The sequence below is a fragment of the Canis aureus genome, chromosome 17, assembly GCF_053574225.1.
Source record: "Canis aureus isolate CA01 chromosome 17, VMU_Caureus_v.1.0, whole genome shotgun sequence".
NCBI classification, from domain to species: domain Eukaryota; kingdom Metazoa; phylum Chordata; class Mammalia; order Carnivora; family Canidae; genus Canis; species Canis aureus.
The window spans coordinates 26888133-26906119 of NC_135627.1; the positions used below are offsets into that span (position 1 = coordinate 26888133).

Here is a 17987-nt window from a genome sequence, read left to right on the forward strand (position 1 = left end):
TACAAAGAGAGTGAAATAACCTATACAAATGTATATTTCAAGTTTTTTTTTCATTTAGAAAGATTTATCTTCCAATGATAATAATTTTTTTCTGTTAAATACACTTCTATTTAATATGCACAAAAAATTGATATGTAAAAACAGAATTCTCACTAATCAGAGGTTAATAACTATTATATTTTTAAAGTTTAAAATAAAAATAGAAAGATACTACTATTTTCTTGTTCATTATAAAGATATAGGAATACACTACTTTCTTAAATCTTGGAAGAGAATGATTGGAACTAATGATCTGAATAAAACCATAAATTTACTCTCCAACATTTGAAATCCAAGGAAATCATGTATCAGTGTATAGATAGTAATTATTCACTGTTTTTCTTTCTCTCTTTCCCTTTAACAAACATTTAAGACACTATGTAAACTTACTCTCTGCCTTCAATAATTAAGTCCAGTTATTAATTAAGGTCACTACTTTAAGATTTTGGAATAATTTGTTATTTCTCCCTGCATGACATATGCACCTTAATTGCTAGAGAAAAGGAACAATCCAATCTATATCTTTTGATACTAATATGTCTAGCATATAACTACTTTATTTTTGAACTGGTTGATGTTTATTACAAGGCGGTATGAAATCACAAGAAAAGATAGAAAAGGAAAGTGAAAAATAACTATCATTAAATTGGTAGGGAAAAAAAATGGAATCCTTTGATCTTTTATAGTTTTTGTCTCTTTTTCCCAAACATGTGCCATGTGATGGGTATGTGATTGCAATGTATTGGGAGCAAAAATGGAACGGATTGTGCTACACTAGGAAAAAATATTTCTTATGGCCTATGTGGATTTCATAGTCACTTAGAATTTTAATTGCATTTAACTATTTTATATTGCTTATCTTCAATGTGATCTTTAAATTCTCAAATATAATACAAGCTCCCAATTAACTTTTAGACAGAAAGGACTCTTTTTCATTGAGTTATTTGGCATTATCACTATGTTAACCTGTGCAGATTATAATCATTTTTTCTCTGTATGTGTGTGTATGATTTATATTAAGGCTAGCATGTGAAAGAAATTTGAAATCATTAGGATAACTATTTTATTCATTTAACATTTTAATTTTTTAATTTAGCAATTTTAATAGTTTCATATAATAGGAAAATTTATATCACACCAAAAATTTATAAAGATATAGACAACAATCTAATATCATAAAATTTTAAGTATATAAAGATAAATATTAATATAATTCTCCATAATACAATTAGTTTATTAGTATTTCACATATTCTAGCTAAATATCTTTCTAGGTACTAAAAGTTGTTTGCTTATCTGGAGCTAAATAAATGTGCCAAGGAATTGTGACATATTTATACCCAACATGAAGAATTCTAAATTTTATTGGAATTTTGAAGGTTTTAGAAATAATCTTATAAAGAATTTTACTGCGGTGTCACAATCATAATTTTGGTAAATAACTGCACTTAGAAACTCAAGACACAAGTACTGAATCTGTGTTTTTTGTTTTGTTTTGTTTTGTTTGTTTTTAGATATATGAAATATTTGATGCTAACCTTTGTTTTTGCAATTCAGGTCTTTGTGGCATTAGAAAACTTGCTTGTGTTTGCATTTTCACTGTATAACAAATGCTTACCCAAAAGGAAAAAACATAATACAGTCTTGCCTAACATATTTTATACAGAACATGACCATAATCCAACCCCCTTGATCTGAGGAAAATGTAAACACAGTTATCCTCCATATATGTGCAAAAATACCTTGAATGAATATATTAATTGAAACTTCAAGAAGTTTTCTTATTTTTGTTTATTCCTAACTATATATTCAAACAACTTATTTTCTTACATTCTACTGAAATTGATATTTTTTCTGAAATTTTATTTTTAATTATGAATTAAAATGTAGTTTTCAAATATGTAACCTTGACATTTGGCTACACTCCTTTTCATTTGTCCTGTTCTGAAATTTATTTTTTAAAGATTTATTTATTTATTTGAGAGAGAGAGAAAGCACGTGCATGGCGTAGGGGTGCAGCGGTCGGAAAGAGAATCTCAAGCAGATTCCGTACTGAGCACAGACCCTGACAGAGGGCTCAATCTCAGGACTCTGAGATCATGACTGGAGCCAAAATCAAGAGCCTGATGCTTAACCGACTAAGCCATCTAGGCAACCCTGTCCTGTTCTGAAATTTAGATTGACTTAATATTAGATATTGTTTTCTGACTCCTAATTTTATGTAAATCATCATAAAAGTAAAGTTCTTTCAAAATTAATGTCTATCAGTAATAAGGAGTTTGAACTATTGTTTTCTTCTCATAATCACTCCTCTCAATAGGGAGGCTCTTATTCTTAGAACTATACATAGAGGGAAAAAAATATATTTCCAAATCCAAAGCCAATTTTTGGCAGTCTGTCCCTTAATACACCTTTGCTCAATAACAATAGTGACTATTTTAACTGTTTTGCTTTATTTATGGTAGTGAAATAGAGTACATTTAAGTATTTATTGGAATACTAAGGAAACCTTAGACAGGGTGCCCCTTTGTAGCAAAAAATAAAAAAAAATGTATTTTTGAAATAGGTGCAATAATTATGAAGTAGATTTAAAATAATGTAATGTCTGTTTCAGAAAAAAATGGACTTTGATTCAATTAATTAAACTTCAGAAGTAATGTTTTCCTTAAATACATTGGGGATGAAAAGCCCATCTTACAGTGTATTTTGGAGTTTAAGTAAAACAATTTGCCTTTAGTATCTAATGTAGTAACAATAATATGTTCCATTTTTCCAACATAAGGCCATTTTCCCTCATTAGGTATTAGTTTGACTTGCCCTCTCCTCCCTCTCTCTCAATACCTATGTCTAGATCTAGATATCTAGAGTCTGTATTTGTTGAGAAAGAGATAGAAAGAGAAAAAAGAAAGTCAAGTTCATGAGAAAAATGTATGATTAATTAATCAATAAACATTTCTTGATAATAAATAAAGCCATAAGAAAAATGTAATCTTTGCCTAAGGTATGTATAATTCATTGGGGGCAATAGGGTATTTACAAATGAAATGATAGTTCTAGGCATTAAATAATGAGTTGCAGGTCAGAGTCACATAATTTCTCAAGGGTTTTTTGAGGTCGATGTTATTCAGTGCACCACAAGGGATTGATATGCACTTTGTTCACAAAACATTGCCAAAGTAGTTTCTGATATTTGTCATCATTTAACATTTCCCTTTATTATGATGATAATTAATAGTCACTAACTTCAATTCCTGGAAGCATAAGAAATTCAAGTTAGAAGGGTGCTTTAAGGTCAATTTGTCCAATACATTAATTTTGCCAATAAGGAAAGTTAAATACTTTCTTTCATTTAATTTCAGAATAGCTGAGAATTAAGGTCAGACTTATAAAACTCCATAATTGTACTCCGACATCAATTGCTGTGCTTCTATTATTCTATAATTATTTTACTCCTCAACATTCTTCCTCATTAGTTTTTCTTTTGTTTCCTCCTCCCATACTTTTTTCAAAACTCACTATAGTACTGTTTTTTGAATCTAGAATAGCCTGATGCTACAGATGTGTTCCTCAAGATGTCATATTCTTTTTTCTCTACTAATGTCATACTAATAGTGATTCCGCAGAGAGGAAATAGAAAAAAAATTCTTTATATATTTATTCATATAGTATTTTATCAAATGTTTAAATAGGTATCCAATTTCCAATTAATAAATATGTAAAATATAGACTAGCTATGAATAAACTAATGCCATTGCTCTGTTTTTGGTAATTGTATATATTACAATCTTGGTTGTATTGGTCAACTATTATTTAAATTATTTTATATATCTCTATATTAAAAAACCCAAAATGATTCTTTATATTTAAAGTTAATAAAGGGTTTATTTTTAAAAATAAGAATTATATATTAAGATACTGCATTATATTAAATCTGATTTGATAATACACATTGAAATTAACAGATTATTAAAATATCTTTGAATATAAATATATGTCATAAAATTAAGATTGTCTAATAGTTTTATGGTTATAACTTCTGTTCCCTCTTATTAATATAGAACAAGGAATCTTGGACGGAAGAATCTATTCTACCTATCTGGGATTTAGGTAAATTTGTCTCAGACTTCCCAGTTTGACTTATGAGAACATAGAGAAAAACCACAAGATTTCAGTCAATAAAGGGTTTCTTATTTCCTATGATCATGAGTGTTACCTTACCTATTTGCAAGCAGCCCATTTCAATTGCATCTTAACTACCTAACAGCCAAACTCAACCCTCTTACTAGTTTCTACAAAATCCCACTAAGTAAAATATATTATAAAGCTGTCAATTTTAATGTATTACTGTTAAAGGATCATATCACATAAGCTACTCCATGGCTCTCTGACTTGCAAACTTGCAAAACCCCATAAAATTATATGCCTCCTTTCTATTACCTTCTTTCTATTATCTTCCTAATGTCTCTGCTTGGGCTTGGGATTCTTTTATTATGAGCTTTTTCTTTTTTTTTTTTAATTTTTATTTATTTATGATAGTCACACAGAGAGAGAGAGAGAGAGAGGCAGAGACACAGGCAGAGGGAGAAGCAGGCTCCACGCACCGGGAGCCCAACGTGGGATTCGATCCCAGGTCTCCAGGATCGCGCCCTGGACCAAAGGCAGGTGCCAAACCGCTGTGCCACCCAGGGATCCCTATTATGAGCTTTTTCTAAGTTAGTTTATAAATTAGTTTTAACAAAAGTGTTAAATATCACAATAAAAAATTCTGGTACCAGGTACCAAGAGTATAATATTTCCACCATTACCCTCTAATGAAGTCTGGCATAAATCCTTAAACAGATTACAATGAGTAGTCAGAGTTATCTTCTACCATGGAGCATTCTTCTGGGTCCTATTGGAGCACCACAATTTTTCATAAGACTCAGCTATTTACCATTGAGTTAGTCACTTTTTTATGCAGAATCTTTCTCTGATTTTCTATATATACTTGCACTACCTTCTTTCTAAAATAGCTTTAATAGATTTTTGTTAAATTGTTTCTAAGCTTCTGGGCTTTATCATATACATATTACAAATAATACCTAACAGTGGATCTGGATTTTTTGTTTCTTTTTTCTTATGGTTTTCTTGATGATGTGTGTGCTTTGAGGCCTTTTTTTAATCTTCTATATCACCAGCATTCCCTGAGCACTGTCAGTGAGGGGCAGTTTCAAAAATCCTTTTGGCAAAAGGAGTGCCTTTCTGATTGAAATATAATCTAAAACTTCATTATGTCATTTTTGAATATTACTTTTCTTTTTCAAAAAAAATTAATACAATACTGTGTTTCACTCAAGAATATTTCCTTTTGGATGCTACGTAACTCATGTCAAATCACTATTCCAATTAGAAGCTAAAACAAATTTTTAATTTTCATTGTAGTCTACCACATTGTTAAATTTATCAAATAGTTCTTCATAACTTTAAATTGATTAAATTAACACTTCACAAGTACATAGCCAATTAAAAAAAAAGGTTTTATCTTTAACTCCTGTTTTGTCTAGGCTGTTGATGCTTTGTAACCAAACTCGTTAGTAACCTAGATTTTCCTAAATCCCATGGGCACAATTCAATCTTTATTTTGCTTTCTTTTGCTTCAGCATCGATAAATGCTTTTGATCATTCTCTCCCTTATGGAATATTATTTTCCCCTGAGTTCCCTGCTTAGAATCCTATTTTTCTTACATTTTCTTAGTCCTATCTTAGCTACTTTTCAGAATTCTTTATAATTTATGCTTCCTTTAGCCAATCCTTAATTGTTGAGGGCAACCAATATTAAATTTTAGTCTTATTTATTTTCAATTCTAAAAACTTTTCAGTCAATATTATCTACTCCCTTCTCTTTTAAATTATCATCTAAATTGTGTGTCTTCTGATTCTTTGTCTCACATTTATTAAATCCCGATATATCCAAATTAAATTTTTATCTCTGGGAATATTTGTGTTTTCTTTACACTCTGTACAAGGTACTATCACCCATGCATTATCCCCAAATATCCCTAAATATAGGAGTTATTCCTAATCTCTCTCTCTCTCTCTCCCCACATACATTTACAAATTGCCATACTATTTACCACAAAATAAGATTTCAAATATGTTCATCCTTTATATCATAAACAAAATCTATTTAATAGTGTCCAATACCTTCACTTTACTGGAATACTACAACAACCTCTAAACTCTTTCACTTTCTATTGGTCTTCTCTGTCTTAAAACAAATTTGAAGTTCTCCAAACAGAGCTGCATATCATGTTACATTCCTTCTTTGAATCCTTCCATTTTTCCCTTTGGAATTTAGAGGATAGTCGAGAATCCTTGTTTTTAACTGTCATCCTTTCCTTCATAGTCTTTCATCTTTGACCTCTCATACATAGGTTCTGCTTGTAGCCAATTTTCTAGCAGATATTTTAGTGTAGCATTTCTTAGGTCCTAAGCTTCTGACATGTTCCTTTTTTTGTGGAACCCCTCCCCTCCTTGTTCCATCTGACTAACTCATATTCATTTAAAGTTTCAATAGGAGCATACCTTCCTTGGAGAGGTTTTCCCTACAGTCTTTTTTTTTAAAGATTTTATTTAGTTTTTTGAGAGACAGAGCATGAGAGAGAGGGAGGGCACAAGCAGGAGGAGGGGCAAAGGGAGAAATAGGCTCCCCACTGAGCAGGGAGCCCAATGTGAGGCTGTATCCCAGGACCCCTGAGCCAAAGGCAGACTAACCAACTGAGCCACCCAGGTGCCCCTTCCCTACAGTCTTGTTGATCACCTGTCGACATACTCCTCAAATGTGAGTATGCTATCATTATATTATCAAATCTATTTTTAATCCTGGATTTATGCTTCTTCAATTAACTGTGAACTATAGGAGATCAGACATCATGACTGTCTGTTTAACACCCAGAGGTCCTAGCAGGTTGAAATTTTGTTACATTTTTTGCAATCATTAAAAACAACTAAATATGTATATTTAAACACTTCTTCATTGAAATATTGAAAAAAATAATAAAGAAGTCTCTGCTTCTTAAGCTATTTTAAGATGTTTATTTATTCCTGAGACACACACAGAGAGAGGCAGAGACATAGGCAGAGGGAGAAGCAGGCTCCCTGCAAAGAGCCTGATGTGGGACTCAATCCCAGAACCCCGGGATCACAACCTGAGCCAAAGGCAGATACTCAACCACTGAGCTCCCAGGTGTCTGAGACTTCTTTTTAAGTAATAATAAATAACAAACTTCTTAATACACTGTATCAAACCTACCACATATTACTATCAATTGAGTGATATGAACCTATCTTCATATATTTGTATTAAGATTAAAGATCAGTTTCTGGATATAAGCAACCTTACCAGTTTCATTATTAAATAGTATATAATCACATCACTAATAGAATGGTTTCTGTGTTTTTCATGTAATCAGCTTAAAATACCATTAAATAAATCATTCTTTTCCAAAACACTTAAGGATTACAAAGGATATGGAGATGTGTGTCTATGCGTGTGTGTTGGAGGGAAGTGTTTTAGCATAAGAAATTTAGAATTACAGAGCTCTTGTAAACTAATGTCACTTTTAAAATCAAATATACCCATTAATTTATTAAATTACTAATATCTAGTTTTAAGAGCTGGTTACTGTAGGCAATTTTGTTTCAGTTATTTTAGATCTCCTAGTCACTCTACTATAGTCTGTGAGATGGTTAATAAGGGTTCTTTTTTCCTTCTTATTTTGTTATATTTTTCATTTTTTATTTTATCATTGAGAAAAATGAAGTTTGGAGATATTAATATTAACCTTCCCATAGTCATACATATAATAAAAGCTGTGTATCAGAGAGGGCAATAACTCTGTTGAATCAAATCCCATGTTTTTAATTTATTTACTTTTATGATGCAAAATAGCATTTTTAACATAAAGATTTTTAAGGAGAAGAAAAATCCTATTTTCTTAGGAAAAAAACAAAGTTTTAAAACTTAAAATAACAATCATTGTAGGCTAAGCATCATTGTAAAATTTGGCTACATTGGGACACTATTTTAAGTTTTAATACTGAGAGCCGTTTCTCTACCGTAATTTAGGGCCAGAAGAATATGGATCTTTAAACACTATAAATTTATGACTACACTGAACAACATGTTCTGAGAACCTCTTATGTTAGTAAATTGAACACCAATAAAAAATAAATTAAAAAAAGAAACTGTGGACCAAAATGCTTGCGATTTGTTAAAATGCTAAGCATGAAACTTAGAATTTCAACCAGTAAGTTTATATTTAAGAGGAAAAAAACATTCATTCATTCACTCCCTTTCTGATATTTCAGACACATTTCTTCTCCCTTCCCTTATATTCCCTTTCACTATTATTTATATTTATTTATATTCCCCAAATGAATGAGAACATATAATGTTTGTCCTTCTCCGACTGACTTACTTCACTCAGCATAATACCCTCCAGTTCCATCCACGTTGAAGCAAATGGTGGGTATTTGTCACCAAACATGCACCCATACAAAGACAGGTGCATGCGTGTCCATGCATGTCCATAATTCTGTTTATTCATGATAGCCCAAAACTGGAAACAATGCAGATGTCTATCAAATGGTGAATAGACTTTTTAAAATGTTGTATACAGGTACAGTTAAATGCTGTTCAAAAATAAACTGAAATAAATGAATGGTATGTGAGATAAGATGAATGGCCCACATAAACACTATATAAATGCATTTATATTTTAAAAAACTACAGAAGACAATATTATAGAGATAGAAAGTAAGCAAGTGGTTTTGGGGGGCAGACAATGGGCAAAGGATTGACTGCAAATGGCCATATAAAAATTTTATGTGAGAGTGGAAGTGTTCTCAGACTGGATTGTTATGATGATTACCCAATTGTATGAATTTACTGAACTATAAAACATTTTAAAACAGGTAAATTTTATGGTATATAACATATCTCAATAAAGCTGTTGAACAAATTAAGGGTAATATATGATATATATTACTTACCTGAGGGGCACCTGGGTGGCTCAGTTGGTTAAGCATCCAACTCTTGTTTTTGGCTCAGGTCATGATCTCAGGGTCATGAGATTGAGTCCTGCATCAGGACCTCTGCTCATCAGGGAGTCTGATGGAGATTCTCTTCCCCCTCCCTCTCCTTCTACCCCTTCTCCTGCTCACATGCACTCTTTCTCTCAAATAAATAAACCTCTTAAAAAATACATTACTTGTTTGACCTGTTGTAAGAGTTCGAATTCCTTGAAATTCCTGAGAGCTACTTATAGGAGAAAGCATTTTGAATGGTTTAGTCGAGCTATTAGCAGTGGCATAGAGTTCATAAACTACCACATTCTCTGTATTTTTTATAAAGAGGTACATAGAGAATATACACAGTTTTTTTACACCATAAGCTTCTTAAATGCTTCTTTATATATCTATGACTCCAAATAAAATGTTGAATTCATTTCAAGTGCCTATTCTTCCCTTCTTTTTCTTCTCTCCATGGTGGTTTTCTTGCTTTTAGTACATTTTGGTCAAATATGAACTACAACAGCTGGACTAATTTTCTGACAGCAGCTGTCAATCATCTCAACTATTTTTTCTATTCAGTCCGAATAAAATTAAGCATAATAAGGAATACAAGGAATCATTTTTAAACCTAACCAAGATTTTCACCAATTCTTAATTATAATTCTTATATATCTATGTTCAAATATTTTTTATTCCACTTCACCAAACTCTAGTGGATACTGATTGTAACATAAATTTCTTTCTATTAATGTTACTACTCACACATACACAGATATGAAATAGAAAATCTTTTTCTTTATATATATAAGAGAAATCTATCATAGAAATCTATCATGCTATTTGTTCTCTGAAATGAAGTAAGCCCTCATTGAAACAGATGTCATAATCAATATGTGATATGTGTCTGTAGATATACAAGAATAAGGTAATTTGCATTCCTAAGTAACCGACATATATAGGGAAGTTCTTACATCACAGTGTGAAGAAGGAAGGCATTTGCAAGTAAATACACATATAATATACAAGTGTTGGGGACTATGGGTAATTGTGATATTATGTCCTACAAAAAGGGATAAGTCTAATTACATGTAGCCATTGTCATACAGAAATATATATCAGGTCTTTCAATTAATTTTACAGAAAGCAGAAAATTTGATGTTTCAGTTTCATTATTCAACTAAGAATTCCAGTGTTTATATTTAAATATTGGCTTAAGTATTTTAAAATTGTGTAAGCCAAAACAATTCAAATCTTTACAAACAAGTTTGGCCTTTGGTGAGTTGCTTGCAACATCTGGTAAATTCACATTTATAGAACTTTCATGGCATACCATGCCTTTCATGGCACGTGCATGCACATACACATGTACTCACACATGCACGGAGATAGATACATGTACACATATACAATTTCAATACACTATGATGTTCAAAGTTTGTTTTCAAGTTCTTGGATTTATTTCATTGGTAAACCTCTCACATTTTTTCATAGTAATTAACCTGCAAGGGTTTCCAAATGCCACTTTATCGCAAGTGCCATAGAATCTACTTTAAATAATATAGTCTCAGCTATTTTTCCAAAAGAGTTTGAAACTTTAAAAGATCTTTATTAACCTATTTTTCCTTTTTTAGAAATAACTTCTAATTCCTAAAAAAGTACTTGTACACTGGTATAAAAACAAATTGCCAAGTGAGAATTATACTTAAAGATATCTGGACATTTATTATTGTATGAATCTAATCTTTTATTTTTAACATCCAGTCCCTAACAACATTCTCCCCAAATGTATCTAGGCTAAACAATATATCTAAAATACATACATGATATTTAGTAGTGTAATAAAGGACACCATGACATCTGTTTGAAATCCTTATATATCTTTGGAAATCTTTGAAACAATGAATGGCTCTGTTGACCATATTCATGGCTCACCTCCACCATAATAGCTAAGTAGAACAATGATGCTCTGTATTATTTAGGAATTACCTACTGCAAATGGCACTGGCAGGGGCTTAATCAAATAGGGGTTGTTTTGATCATATAACAAGCAATCCATTGTAAGTTTTGAAATCTGTACCACAACGCCATTAATCTCTTAGCCTTTCTTCCTTCCTTCTCACTAGTCCTTCCCCCTTCCTTCCTTCCTTCCTTCCTTCCTTCCTTCCTTCCTTCCTCTATCCTACTTTTAGTGTAAATCTTCAACCTCAGTTGCTTCACAGTCTTGAGACATCTAGTATATCTCTAAATTCATATCTGTTTTTCAGAGTTTAAGAATAAATAATCAAGGAGTAGGAAGATGAATATCCTGTCAGGAAAGCTAAACAACTAGAAATATTACATGAATTTGTACTGAGTTATCACTGGGAAAACTATGAGATCTGTCCATGCCTATCTCTAAAAATCTAGGAAATTGAGTTTTTTGGGTTTTATTTTAGTTTGGACAAATGACCTCCCCGCCAACAAAAACAATATCAGATTTCCATTATTCAGAAAGAAGAGCGGAATAGATCTTGGATAGCAGCTATGTGTTCATCCATGTTCGAAATCCTAGATTGTGACCCCAAATTCTAACTTGCATAAAAATTAGAACTCTTAATGTTTGGGTCTCTGCAGTGTTAAAAACAAATAAAACAAAAAGTCATCAGACTTCAGAATCCTTGAACAATGATTAGTTGTCTCATGCATGGTGATCACCTGTAATACTTTTAGATTTTTCGACATGTGCTCAATGTTTTCCACTTACTCCATCTGCTAAAACAAGCCCCTTCTCCATCCAAATTTCTGCCACGATACTGTGATGATAACTTACTTTTCCCTCTTGTGCTTCATTACATATCCCCACTAACTCTGAGATTCTCTCAGCTATACGTATTCTTTTGGGTATTATTGCTAGATCTCTTACCCTAACAGTTTTGCCTTGTGAGGAAACCATTATGGGATTATTATATATACAATTATTTTAACTAAATACCAACTATCCTTTTAATGCAGCTTCCATCTTAATACATCAACTATCATTTTAATGCAGCTTCCATCTTAATACATTTGTAAGAGTTAACTAATGAATTGTGGCTATCTTCAGTCTCCTTATTAATGAGAATGTTAATGAGAACATGGAAGGAACCTCAGATATTTGAAATAGGGATTTGACTTTCAGGATATTATATATTAGTCCTACTTCTGAAATAGTCTTTATTTGACAAGTTCTGTGTGCAATCAAATTTATTGAGAATATTGGACCTTAAAAAAATATGCATGTAGGGAGAGGGGTTGAGGTGGAGGGAATGGAGTTTGGTGTTTGCTGCTTAGAGAATCTATTTAACTTTCATACTTTGGATATAGAACCCTTTTGGGAAGGATCCTAGTAATTCTTCTGGGAATTATACCTAGGATACAGAAGTTCCTATTTAGAGATTGTGTCATATAAAACATATGAAGCTTCTTTAAATATGAAGTATGATCATTGTCAATATATTTATAATTATAAATTTCATTATTTAATAAAAACATTTTGCTTTGGGTATTTATGGAAAATGTTTAATGTTATTTTTTAATTTACTATATCTCCTGCACTTTCTTTATGAAATTGCTAGAATCAGTACTAGAAAAGTCTACTCATATTTTTGGGGCCTTATATACAATATGTATGATTTTACTATACATTTTTTATCTAAGTTTATTTGTATCTTTGTTGTGGGTTTTCCATTATTTTTTTCTTTGCCTTATGTTTCTCATAAATATTTATTTTGATTGTTTTATTTGATGGAACTGTACTTATTTCTGTATGCTGTTTCATAACCTTTCTGGAAAAGGGCAGAAGTAAGTATATACATACATATGAGTGTATTTGTATTACTTTGTGTTCTTAAATAAAATATGCACTACTGCTTACTCATTGAGTTTTATACAAATGAGTTCATATTTAACAAAGATAACCCTGTATAGTATTATAATATGGTCAAATGGAATATATTTTAAAAATATGTTAATAATCTCAAATGATTTAAATTCTTAAAAATATGTTTATTTTATTAATGCAAAAATAATTTATTTTTTGTTTGTGTTCCAGCATTCAGAAATTATAAATTGAGTGAAAACCTATAATCCAAAGACTATTTTATAAAGTTAATATAACATTTAAGGAGGCCCAATGGATCTTTTTTAAAGATTAATAATAACACTAGGCATTTTTCATAATTTTAGATAGCTAGAATTTCAAGTTCAAAATACAACTAGGTTAGTAGTTAAGGTCATCATTTTCTAATAGATTAACTCTTCAAGGCATATTATAACATATTTCATAAAATATTTTTATAAGTTCACATATTTTCTAAAATTCAATTTTATAAAACATTTTATAGCTCATATGTATCATATTCAAGACTAGCCAAAGACAAACTTAGATTCTGTGTGTATTTGCCACACACTGTCAGACTTTGCATCTGTATCATTCATATACCATAAGATTCAAGACCCTCTAATACTGTGGTTGTTATTTTCTTTGTAAAATATTCCTAATGGTACATATTGATATTAAGTTGCCAATTAAGATCCTTCTCTCAGGATGCAAAACCATCATTTCCTTGTTTATATTCTTAAATTAAAGCTGAAATTAGAATCAAAATTATTAAAGTATTATACAATATATCATATAAATAAAAGCCTTTAGCAGTGAGAAAAAGTAAGATAGATGGATGTCAGTCATGGAAAGATATTAAGCATTGAGTTAAGATGAATTTTGACGTTGGTTTACATTTGAAAGTGAGCCATGCAAGCAAAGTAAATGTTTGGTTGTCATGTGGGAGTTCTATAAAATGATTAAATGAAGGAAATGCATCTTGAACCTGTATGTGGAAGAGATAATGCAAGGTGATTATCTCTGCATAGTTCCCTCCCATTTCCTATTTTTTATTTTTGACTGTTCACTTTATGGGTCATTACCTCCACCATACTCACTGATTATATCTGGTCCACTAGATATTGTTTGTCTTGGTTTAGATTCCCAGTAATGCACACCTCAAGACAAGAGTTCAGTCATTAATAGTTTATTTTGAAGATTTGAGAACCACAGTGAAGTATAAAGTTAAAGAAAAGAAAGTAGCTTATGACATGAGTGTTGTCAAGTCAGCCATCACTAAGGGTGACTTCATAATCCCGAGATTTTCTGGGAAACAATGCAAAACTGAAATCATGGCTCATAGCTATTCCAACCAAGGTAATACCTTTACTCATGAGTCTCTATCAGTGTTTTGTTGAAGTTTCCTTTGGGACAACTTTATTTGAACATGAATCATATTCAGCTTCCTATGCTGCATTCCTGGAGGGCGGTGACACCACAGTGCAGAGTTCCTTAGCTGAGTCTTCAAAAGTGTGATCTGTTTTATATCAGGACTACTATTTCTGTATGATTGGGTATATAGAAATCTGACTTCCATGATCCTTTGTTACCTCCTTTTTTGAGTAATGACACCTTTGATCAAAGATAATGTGTAGGATGCTGTGTTATCAATAGTTCATAAATGTTTTTAAAAATAGTACATAAATGTTTAGATTGTGCTTATGACAGAAGAATCACCTTCTGGGCCTGCTTGAATCCCTATCCTTAATGTACACTGTCAGTCTTTTGACACAGTAAATCAGATAATATCTAATTCCTAATAAGCAGCTCAGAATGTATGATCATTTAATGTTATCACTTCAAACCAGGGATCTTCTGGCATACTATATGTATTTTTTAACAGAACACATTTCTCTACTGCAGAAGTAATGATAGCTTTGCTCCAAACCTCTAAGATATATATACTAAGCAGCTTCAAAGATGGCCATGAATTATTTTTGTCTACTGATATTTCCACTATTGTCTAATGCTATCACCTTGAGTATGAACTTAATCTTGTGACTCACTATGATGAATGTACTGCATAAAAGCTTGTGGAAAATACTTTCTGAGATTATATTACCAAGAGACTCAGGATTCCATCCTATGTGCTTTCTCTCACTCTATCTCTCACTTGCCCAGAGGGGAAATGATCTACCATGTTGAAAGTTGCTCTATCAAGAGGTCCAATGGCAAAGGAGGGCTCTGGCTAATAGCTAGTCAGGAATTGAGGTCCTTAGTCCAACAATTCATAAGAAACTGAATGCGGACAATAGCCATGAGAATAAACTTGGCAGTCTTATTTTTTATTAAACCTTCAGATGATCTTCCATCCCTGGCTAGAGACTTGTGAGAGAGATTGAAACATAGGTACCTAGAAATACCATAGTCAGGTTCTTGACCCACAAAAGCCATGAAATAGTAAATATTTGCTGGTTATCGCACATTTGAGGTAATCTGAGGTTTTTATACAGCAATAGATAATGAATACAAGTTCTGAACTTCACCTCTTCTATTGGGATTTACCAGAATTATCAAAGGAAACCTTGAAACCAACCACAGATATTTTTAGCTCGATCATATTTGTGAGAGCATAAGGCTCAAAGAGCAAAATGACTTGTACTGCAGTCTGGACCTTATAGGGAATAATTTCTTATTCTGGACTCCACTCAAAACTTTAACTTTCCAGATAATTCAATAATAGATTAGATTAGTATATCCAAGATTAGATGAGATATTTCTGAAAGGTAAATAAAGAAGCTTAACAAGTGTTATGCATCTTTCTTAGTGGTAGGATATCCAAGAGTCAGCAATGTGTCTTTTACCTAGCAGAGATACCATGCTATGTGTTGTAACTTGACTCTTAAAAACATTACCAAATAGTAGGTTTCCTAATTCCCATTGCCTTATTTTCCACTTCTGTTCCACATGTTTCCTATAAAGATGTCTTACTTAATTGCAATTTCTTAATCACCAGCTAATGTTGTCTAATTAGCATGATGTCCAGCTAATACGATGTTATAATTTCAGTTTAATATTATGAAATATACAGAATGATAATATGATCAAGGTCCCTGTGAAATACATTATGACAGAAAGCCAGATTGCTAACAGTTCTGATTTAAGTAAATAAAAGCATACTTCAGTCTTTGTCATATAAGAGCCAAGTGATTTTGATCTTCCCTAATGGTGGATATAGAAATAAAAATATTAGCCAAATAAATATTCATATATCAGGTGCCAGAGATGTGTTGTGTTGCTCCAATAAATATATTACATACTCTACAGTTACTGAATTTGAGACTACAATCTTATTAAATCCATGGTAGTATGCAGTCATCTACAATACAGCTGGATTTATAGAGGACAAACAAGTAAATTTAACAGGGATGCGATAGGACAACAAACTTTGCAAATTTCACATCTTCACTGGTGACAGTTGCTCCTACAATTATTTCCATAATGCACCACTGATTTTTAGTTACTATCATGGCATGATTAGTTAACATTATTGTGTGTTTCCACTGGGTCTTCCTGTCACAATTACCTTTATTCTTCAGATCAGGAGCAAATATTAGAGTTCTACCTTCTGGTAACTATATATGTCCAATGATATATTAATGAATGAGGAAAATAAACACAAGATCCCTTTAGACTCCCTGCAAAACTGTCACTAATGATATTCACTAATTCCTACTCTAATTTTGATCACAATAGTGTTTTGGGTCATGAAAGGCATTAGTACTAGCTCAGACTTAATACTTAAGTTGCCTTGAAAAGTTGTGATATCTCATTTTCCAACTATATATTTACCTTGGAAAACCATTGCTAGTCTCTTTAAAAAGTATGAGAGAAATAGTTAATGCACAGCTTTAGGTGGAGTTGCAACATCCTTTCTCAAGGTAATATTTGTCCTTCAAATAATGGGCTCTGGAACTGTGAATGGATTCTGTTGTAGGAAGTAAGTGATGGACTGAATTTTCACTGTGATGGTTAATATCAGATTTCTGCTTATCAGCTGTCAAGTTTTTACAATTACATAATGGAGTAACACCTTGTTTAGCTGTTATTTATTATATCTCTTGGAAATCATGGTCAGTTAGCAGTCATTCTAGTCTTGATCTCCGTTGAACACAGGTTATCAACCTTGAGTGTGAGAGTTATGTTTCTATTAGGTTTTACAATTCATATATTGGAAAATAATGCAAATATACCTATATGCCTGTCTGTCTGTCTCTGTCTATCTATCTACTGAGAGAGAATGAAAGAAGAGATATCAGCTTTGATTGATGATATGGATTTGTAAGTGCTGTATTGTAGTTTAGCCAGACAAAGCTTTACAAAAAAAAGTGACATCTGAACAAAGGTCAAAGTGAAGCAAATTTGGAAATTTGTCAAGCAGATAAATACATATCTGGAATCAGAGGTTTCTCAAAGAAAAGGGACAACTAAAGAGAAGCTCCTGGGGCAGGAATATTTTTCACATTTGAACACTAGCAGGAACAGTATGACCAGAGTGGAGTAAGCAACAAATAATAAAAAGCAGTAACAGTTTTTGTAGCATTTTGTAAGCCACTCTAAGGAATTAGGATTTTATTTTCAGGGAAATGTAAGACCATTGGAAGGTATTAGGTAAAAGAAGACAAGATCTCTTTTAGGTTTTAAAAGGATCACTGAGTGTGGTGTGGCAAAAATATGATTCATTGCATGCCCATTTAGTTAATGGTCAATAAAATCATTACTTGTACAATATCCAAATTATTGACACATATCTCAGACATTAAGATTAACAAATAATTCCCCTTTATCATCCTTCTTGGACATAATACATGATATATCCCTTCTTGTTATGATATATTATTTTCCTTATTCTCCCTAATACAGTATCCCTGAAGATTAAACTTCTTATTGAGAGTACTTGTTTGAAAGAGTATCATTTATTAAGTCAATATTTGATTGTTTTATATATGAGTACATATCTTTAATCCACAATTACTTTAATTCAGCCATCCATGACA

The 17987-nt window shown here is 31.8% G+C and overlaps 1 long non-coding RNA gene across 17 annotated transcripts in view; it reads left to right on the forward strand.

Moving 5' to 3' along the window:
- LOC144287854 (uncharacterized) overlaps positions 1 to 17987 on the forward strand; it is a 353649-nt gene that overhangs the window by 175592 nt on the left and 160070 nt on the right. For 2 of the 17 annotated variants that reach the window (XR_013355647.1, XR_013355652.1), the window contains 2 exons: positions 4097 to 4153; positions 4587 to 5400. The exons of the other annotated variants lie outside the window; for them this stretch is intronic. This is a non-coding gene — a long non-coding RNA (uncharacterized LOC144287854). Of the gene's footprint in view, positions 1 to 4096; positions 4154 to 4586; positions 5401 to 17987 lie in introns of those variants that run through there. 17 annotated transcript variants of the gene reach the window in all.